Consider the following 9,585-nt stretch of genomic DNA (forward strand, 5'->3'; position numbering starts at 1 on the left):
AGTGAATCAAATGCAAATCATCTTGAGTGATGAGGCCCATTTCCACCTCAGTGGCTTCGTCAACAAGCAAAATTGTAGCATCTGGGGCTCGGAAAATCCAAGAATTATTGTTGAAAAGCATCTCTATCCTCAACGTGTGACTGTTTGGTGCGGTTTATGGTCCGGCGGAGTCATTGGACCTTACTTTTTCGAAAATGAGGCTGGAGCAACAGTTACGGTGAATGGATTGCGCTATCGATAGATGATTAATGATTTTTTATGGCCGAAATTGGATGGTATTAATCTAGACAACGTTTACTTTCAACAAGACGGCGTTACGTGCCACACAAGCAACGAAACCATTGATCTTTTACGATTGAATATCAAAATAACACTTCTTATTGGAAAACCCTGTATATTCAATTCTTAATCGAGAAACACGTTTTTTCATTGATTCTGCGTAATATCGTGTAATAATATTGCAGACCAGTAGGCCAATTGACCAATAAAAACAGAGATTTATGGTTCAAATACACAAGCTTTAAACAGCAGGATGTTGTGCTATCCATCGTAATTTAGCATCAGGAAGATAAGTAAGTAATGCGATGGTTGATATTTGAGATATATTATTATGGGAATGAACTTGAACTTGCCAGTAGACAGGCTGAAGCCAGTAGTCAATTTAATTTATGAATCACGTGCAGGAATTCAGAAAGAAGGTTTCCCAATTGACGTCAGCAAGTGAAGATGATGCAATTAATACATTTTACGAGATGTTCATAATCTCGGAATGACAACATGATGACCCACGTAACAACGATAAGCATATTATAATAAATTAAAATTACTTGTCTTAAAATCATTTAAGTATATATTTCAAATAAAGAATTTAAAAGGTAATTTCATCTAGTTTATAAAATGAAATTTTTAGTAGATCTTCAAAAGAAGAAAAATATGTGGCAAATTTGAATACCTTGAAAATATTCCGAAATTCTATGAAAATTTTCAAGTTTATACACCAGATAAAAATTTGGATGTACAAACAATATATATGTATATCTTTCCGTGAACAATTTTATCTCAGTTTTTTATTAGTAAGGTTTTCACGTACGCGGTTGTTGATCAATTGCATAAAATTTTCACCACGTTTAGTTAGGCTAAAAATATTGAAAAAGTTTATTTTAAAAACTTGTAACGGTAACGTAAAATATAAAAGAAACCAAAAAAAATTAAATGTTGTTCTGGAAGTTCAAGTGCTATAAGGTGGTGATAGTGTAGCCATTTGCTTAATTGAAATACACTTTTTAATGCTTTATAAACACTGCACAGATAAAAAAATTAATTTACACAAAAAATCTAGTTATCGAAGATTTATCTTATTTTTGACACCACATTAATTTCGGAACGCCATGAAATTTTAGTACTTAATTTTTGTCAAAAAATATAATGTTTAAAAATTTAATGTAAAAAATAATTGAGATTAAAATATTGATCACATAAATCATTTATATGAAAGCGCGCAGATATAATAATACATTAAAAACATAAACGTATCATGCATGATTTGAGATTTTCACAGCAAAAGTATTATAGTGATTTGTTTTTGGGGTATTATGCCGTGTTGATAGACTCTGCAATGCTGTCCGAAACGTTGGCTAAAGAATGAGGTAGCGCAACACGGCATAATATCAAATTTCAATACCTATAATAAACGTATCAATTCAATTATTATTAACACCCAGTAAAGTTTTTCAATTAATCACCTGAAAGATTAAGAAATATTAATAATAAATTAAAGATTTCAATGTTGTTATTTACAATAACAACAACATGTGTATGTGGGTTGTGTTGTTGTTATTTACAATAACAACAACAGCTCTGCTTAATTATGGTGGTACATCGTTTATCGCTGAATACATGGTTTTCCAATAAGAGGTGTTATTTTGATATTCAATCGTAAAAGATCAATGGTTTTGTTGCTTGTGTGGCACGTAGCGCCGTACTGTTGAAAGTAAACGTTGTCCAGATTAATATCATCCAATTCCGGCCATGAAAAATCATTAATCATCTCTTGATAGCGCAAACCATTCACCGTAACTGTTGCTCCAGCCTCATTTTCGAAAAAGAAAGGTCCAATGACTCCGCCGGACCATAAACCGAACCAAACAGTCACACGTTGAGGATAAAGAGGCTTTTCAACAATAACTCTTGGGTTGTCCGAGTCCGAGATGCGACAATTTTGCTTGTTGACGAAGCCACCGAGGTGGAAATGGGCCTCATCACTCAAGATGATTTGCATTTGATTCACTCAAGTGAATTTCAATGCGTTGTTAAAGCGTGTATCATTCCATTTTTAATAATGGCGTAGTTTCTACTTGTCAAATGTCAAAAAATGACAGCTTCAAAAGTAACATCTACCGAAATAGCGGGCCATTCAATATAACACCTCTTATTGGAAAACCCGGATAAAAAAAAAAAACAAATAAATTGTATAAAATAAAGGCTATCCGCGTCTGTCTGTTTGTGCGCTTAGTTCTTCTAAACTACGCAACGGATTCTAACTATCGTTTAGAGAACTTCTTCCGAAAGGTTTATATATATAATACATGCATATTATACAAATAGAAAGTAGAGAAGAGTCGATGTTTTGTAATCAAGTATTAAAATAAATATTTTCGGGCGCTTACATTGCTAACGCTTGCTAAACCTTATGAGATACACCAAAATGATGTTCTACGTAATTGTATATCTTGAAAAGACCTACAGAAAAGTTCACTGAAGTATATGTCTATCTCCTAAGGATAACCCCCAGTAACGCCGGGTACTCGTCAGCTAGTATAATTATAAAACTAATATTATAAATGCGAAAGTGTGTTTGTTTGTTTGTTCTACTTTCACGTCGCAACGAAGAGACCGATCGACCTGATTTTTTGCCTATGGAGAGTTGAAAGACTGAGAAGTGACATAGGCTGATTTTTATCCCAAAAACATTAGTTTCCGTGGGAAAATTCTTTATTCCATAATTTCTCCCCGAGCGAAGCCGCGGGTAAAAAGTAGTATAATATGTGATAACATTATTACTTATTTACATTATAATATTTATTAATTATGTAACATTAATTTTTCGGAGAAATACATGTTAAAAAAAGGTTACAGAATGTTTAAAGGTAAGTGACGTGGCAATATTACGCTATATTTGTTCATTCAAAACGCAACCACAATTATAAGTATGAGTAATGTTATTATGTTTGTGGTAAAATACTGATGTAAAGAACCGCAGATTTATTATCATACTGGCTTGAATGTTCCCGGCGTTGCACGGGGTTATGAATGGTTTGGAGTAATAGTTTGTAGTTCGGTCGGTGGCTGAGTTGACATCGCGTTTGGGTCCCACCCAGACCGGTCAATAGCTTAGTTGGCATTTAGGCTGGGTCCCACCCTGGCGTCGTGAGTTCAATTCCTAGGCAGGCTAAGTCCTCCATCATAACACAAGCAACATTTTCCGCTTACCGTGGTGGTAGTAGGAGATTTACGGTGACCGGGTATATCCTCAAAAAGACAATTCAACACACCTACAAAAAGTGGTATAAAGTCATGAAAAGTGATGAAACAAAAATTAGGTTAAATAGGTTACATATGTAACTTTTAAACTAAGTTTAGGTTTCATCACTTTTAATGACTCTATATCACTTTTTAAAGGTGTGTTGAATTTTCATTTTGATGAAATATCAGGGAACCGAGATTTTCAAATACCTATTATAAGGTTATTTGTAACCCGGGAATATTTGTCATTCTTTAAAAAAAAAATGTTTTGAGTCTTCCTCGGGCGTCCCGACCTCTACTATCATTCAAACCTCTTTTTAAACACTCCTTGCACTAATAAGAACAATTTAATATTAAACTCATCCGATACATAGCCAATATTCATACGTTCAAGTAACGAACAGTGTACTCTGACTCACATATCAATACACCTTGAATCGTAAATTGAACATATACGTTATCCTGGATAAGCTATCAAGAAAATCAGGGCCGGACCTATGCGGGCACAATTGTGAAGGCGCTGATAATACCTAGCAGTGCTAACACATCGCCCTTGAGATTATTTTTCATAAAAAACGGTGCTACACAAATACAAATCATCCGAATATTATCGATTACCTGCCCCTCAAATAACTTTAGACGGATACCTCATAGGCCGGTAAGGAATCGACATAAACCATACAACTATAACCTGAGAATGTAAGCGAAAGAACACTTAACGTAAATTTATTATTGTAAAAAATGTCCGACCTCAATGTCGTAGTGCTGCGTAGAGCTCTGTAAGCACAAGGTCAAATAGTGGTGTCATCATTTATTTGTTTCTCGACGTCACGTGGGTTCATATGCCATCTCATTCAAGTTGGCAAAATTATTAGTGATGCTTGCTTTTACCCATCAGCTGTTTTGAATGTCAGCCACCTGTTGGCATTTCTGAGTACTAGTGGAAAAGCTTAAGATCCTGTTGAATGTTTTGTGTTCCTAGTAGCCGAGATTCAAACCAAAAGAAAATTGGAATCCGCAGGCAAAGTAAAAAAGTTTTTTCGATAGATGTCACTGTACTATTGTCATATATTTTTCGACCTACATTTCGTAGCCGTAAGATATTGCTTTTCGTCATAGAATAATGAACGAAATATCCTTTATTCTTTGCTTTTCGTGCATATAATTTTGTTTTTTTTTGTTTACTTGTAATTATAACGTTAATTTTACTGTTCAGCAGTTCTGTGAACAGTGGACCTCGCGTCCAAAAGAGTATGTTTCTGATGTTCTCTTAGTAATATTATCTTTTTTAATAAAATACAATTAAAATTTCTTCCGAAATCATAAAGTTTTAAACCTAATTAATTATAAACCACAAATATTTCGTTACACATTATTTTAAAGATACACATTTCGCTATAAAATTTTTCGCTAAAAAACATTTCGGGATAAAAAGGTAGTATCCCCAAATCGATTGTAATAAGGTCACCATCTTGATCGGAACCGGAACGTAACAAAAAAATTACCGACAGGTGAAATGCGAAATGGTGGAGTTAAAACAGAAATTCGCCATACTTAGTAAATTAATAATACGACATGTTTGAGCTATGCCATAAAAAATAATGTATCCCTTTAAGGAAACTGTTGTTGAAATTTTTTTTCCTTGAATGAATTCTGTTTTTTTTTTATGTAGACATTTACAAAATATGAATAATAAATAAGTTATTAAATTAAATCATTATGCGCTCATTATTTAGTCGTAAAAATATTAAACATTTTAAGAAAAATGAATAGAGTTAAATGTAAGAAAGTAAAGGAATAGAACTACATATTTTTGTCTTAAACTATATGAATGTGAAAGGCGTTCCCTTTTAACATACTATTATTTCATCAGAACCAACCAAAAAGAACATACATATGTCGTTAATATATTAAATTATAATAAAACAATAGATTACATACGTAAAAATAATGACGAAAAACACAATTTTATCACGGAGCTCTATTTGTCACTTTAGTGGTCAACGGATCCGCCAATTTGTCATTTTTTTGTTTTATTTCCTTTAAATCGAGTATTAATATTCCAAAGGCAATAACGAACATCATTTTGTTCTCTTTCAGACATAAAAATTCACAAATGTTCGCATGAGAGAAAGAGAGATATACATCTTTTAATAATGTCACCTGCATTAATAACGGCTTATGATGTTTCGAGACAAATTTGGTTTTCTTATAATCTACGGGATAAATTAAAACATATATTTATTACACAATATTATAATGTGTAATAATAGGATAATGCAGCCCGATTAGAATGATTGGTTAATGGAACATAAGGAAAACCTATGAAGCACCTTTTTTACATGTTCTAACACATAGGAAAAAACTTTTTCTTTCTTTTTCCGTTAACGAAATTTAAATTTTTTTTTTAAATTTCTCTTCAAAAAATTCTGATTATGAGTTCCGCGATATCCGAAATCCGTATTTTCTGAAACGGCTCTGGAGTAGCAATCTCTAGGTGCAAATTTACAATGTGGTACATATCAGGTAAAAATGAAATAAAATACGGTTTTAATTTAAGGTAGTAATCACAACGGCTGAGTTTGCATTTTTATAGTAAGAGATGAAAATACGAGGACTGAATAGATAATTTTGCAGCTGCCCCCTTTTTTATCGACCTTTCAACGGTTATGTAAATAACTCTAACAACAATCAACTTTATTCCTGTCTTTAACAATGACATTATTATGTTGATTCGATATATTATTATGTCGCTAAAAAAACAATTATGGATTTCCTCTTTGTGACTTTACCTCTATTTAGACAGAATAATAAGGAATAAGTAAATTAAATTTGTAAGAAGGGAATGTGAATTGAAAAATTTACACAAAACAAAAGATTGTATAAAACGATAAATTTACAAAACACAATAATTATCAATACATTTATAGCCATGGAGAGAGGTTGTAGATATAAATCAAATCACAATAGAAATATAAACATTAGAGACATAACATTATTCATAAACCATCAGAGAAATATTCTTTTATGGACCTCTTGTATTTGGTAAGTTCGCAACTGAAAATATCCACCTTGGACAATTCGCAATTGTAATTATTGCATAGTCTGTTCAGGCAAGAATTCTGCTTAGAGTTCGTTTTGCATTGATCCACCCTAAACAGGACAGAAGAGCGTGTTGAACGCGCAGGTACATTGAATTGAATCTTATTTAGCAACTCTGGGCAATGAATATTATTGTTAACTGTGGTGCCTCGTACCCGTACACTCAGTGAATCAATTTTAAAGTATGAAACTGTCTCTGCATAATTATTAAATCTTACAAATGACTTGTAACAAAGATATTTTAAGAATTTGTTTTGAATTTATGCTTTTAAGTTAATATTTGCTCTTCAATGAATTTATTTACTTTTGAAAGGTGGGTATGGATACCGCCGGCCCGGGAACCATTTATTGGATAACTAACACCTGAACACCGAAGGTTGAAGGAACCAAAGCGCACTCCAGATACTAAGTTCGGTGAGCGTGCTTTCGCCGTGTCAGGACCTAAGGCCTGGAATGGACTACCACATGATTTGAGAATGATCGCAGACTCGACAGAATTTAGGTCTAAACTTAAAACGCACCTTTTCAGACAGTCGTATCCATAATTTCAGAAACCTCCACTTTCACAGTCGACGGCAATTTAAATTATCAAAATGTAAAAAATACTATAAATAAAATAAAATAAATAAAAATAATAATTAAAAATAAATAAATAAAAATGATAACAACTAACAATTTGTAGGCTTTTTAAGACAGTTAAAATACAGTTAAATTAAAATAAAAACTATAGCAGACTTAAGGTCATGCGATGAACAGTGTTTTTTGATATAGTGTCCTCTGCGTGCAGTTTTATCTTTTATAAGCATAAACTTTTTTAATATAAGTGTGTTTGTCGGAAGTGACTTGCCAGGTTAGTATGTTTTGGTATCTTTTTTAAATAACAAATGTAGATCCTAGGAAATAAATTGTACAGCGCCCTTGATGTGATTTTTCACAAAAATGGCGATCTAAAAATTATCCAATTATTATAATTATTATTATTATTAACACCTCTGACATAGGTCGCCCCCATGTGGTTCGCTACGTTTGGTGACTTAGCAGGGGTGCCCGGGGTCATGGGGTGAGGTTTGTCTAGGTCTATTAGTGGCGGATGCGTCTGCCCACCATCGCGAGGGACTGGTTGAGGGTGACCTTTTGACCTCTCTAGCGGGACTCTCTTGGAACATTGCCCGTACCACAGTGGGAGGGATCCGGTCCGTTGCTCCTGGACATACTGACCTCCAGATCCCTACCTACCCCTCGTACCCTTTTTCCATCCCAGAAACTCCTATCCTTCCTGTCCTTAAAAAGACACAGCATCCTCAAAGATGACATGGGCCCTGAGGGAAATTATTTTCTTCAGGGCCTCCTGTGTGGGATTAATGTAAAACAGGTACATTTAATGTTTAATATGTTAATTTATTAATGCCGAATATATAAATTCCATTACAATTTTGGTGTATTATTTACAACCGTCTATTATTCATAACCCGAATGAGCCCCATGGTAAAATAAAGTTAATTAACATAAAAAGTTAAATTTTCTAATTTATTTACGCTGAAAAGTTAATCCGATTTGAGAATCGTTTTCTTCAGACATTTTTATTTTCAAGATAATTTGAAAAATACATTTATAATTCAAATATTTTCTTCACATATTTTCAAAAAAGTCCGAAAATTCATTGTAATTTCCCAATAAAAATTGGATTGTTGAAAAAGGTACTGCTCCCAGGCAATGTTGATGTCTAGTTTATATTATAATAATATGACAACCGTAGTCACATTGGCTCATGGACTGCTACATATTATATTTAAATATTTGTACAGCCACATAACAAAATGATGTCGTAAAAACAAAAAAAAGAATAATACAAATTATTAATATTTTTTTTCCATTTTTTACCATATTTTACAGACAACGTTCAAATTAAAATGCACGTTGAAATATTCAAGCATTTAGACGTTATGAAAATTATGTAACTTTACACTAAATTCGCAATCCTTCATCTTTCACAAAGAAAATTAAGTTATGGATTAAAGAACAAAAAGACAAGAATAAACAATACTCCTACGTAGTACATATATAATACACAACTGAACATCAATTATATACATATTGCTTAGTTTTTATAACTGCCAATTTTTTTTTTTAATATTTCATTTAAATTCGTTCAAGTAACATAATTTCAATACAGCACAATTTTATTTAACGACATAATTTGTCACTTATTGTAAAATGGGTGACTTGGCACGGGTAACCACCTTCAGAGGCGGCTCTAGGAGTCCAGAAGTGGAAGGTCAATCGAAAAAAAAATGAATGTGAAATGATAATACATGTTTCTGATGCATAGTGAATATTATAAAAACGCCAATGTATGTAATTAATTTGCCGGTTCTCATATATTCTGAAGCCGGTAGAACAGTATTGTTTAATTTAAGATTATTTATGTAATTATTTACCAACATAATTAATTAATGTTTTTATTTTATTTTGTAAGATATTTTCCTATTGACAGTTTTTACATCACTAAATCCAACCTCAGTCCATTATTCAAAAGTAGATTTAAAAAGTAAACAAAGAAAGCAAAAGTACATGTACGTTCATTTTTTTGCACCCGCAAAACCACTCACAAAAATTATAAATTTTCGTTTTATCCTCTTTATTTTTCTGTCTTTCAACGTGAACTAATTGTCACTATTTGAATACGTTTGTCAGGATTCAATGAATTGTTTTTGATTTCTTACATACAACATCCACAGAATTTGACTTTTAAATTATTCCAAGCATATTACGTTAACAATGATAAACATAATTTGACGAACTAATATTCAAGTTCAAGATGGCTATCGTTTATCACATAAAAAATTTACGACTGACATTTTTTCACACTTTCTCCCTCTAATACCTTAATAATCCTAGGTCGAAGATATCTCTATCTCACCGGGGTCAGAACCCTTCAAAATCAATTTTGTATGATACCAA

The sequence above is a fragment of the Hesperophylax consimilis genome, chromosome 12 (assembly GCF_061612785.1).
Source record: "Hesperophylax consimilis isolate HC1 chromosome 12, BYU_Hcon_1.0, whole genome shotgun sequence".
Lineage (NCBI taxonomy): Eukaryota > Metazoa > Arthropoda > Insecta > Trichoptera > Limnephilidae > Hesperophylax > Hesperophylax consimilis.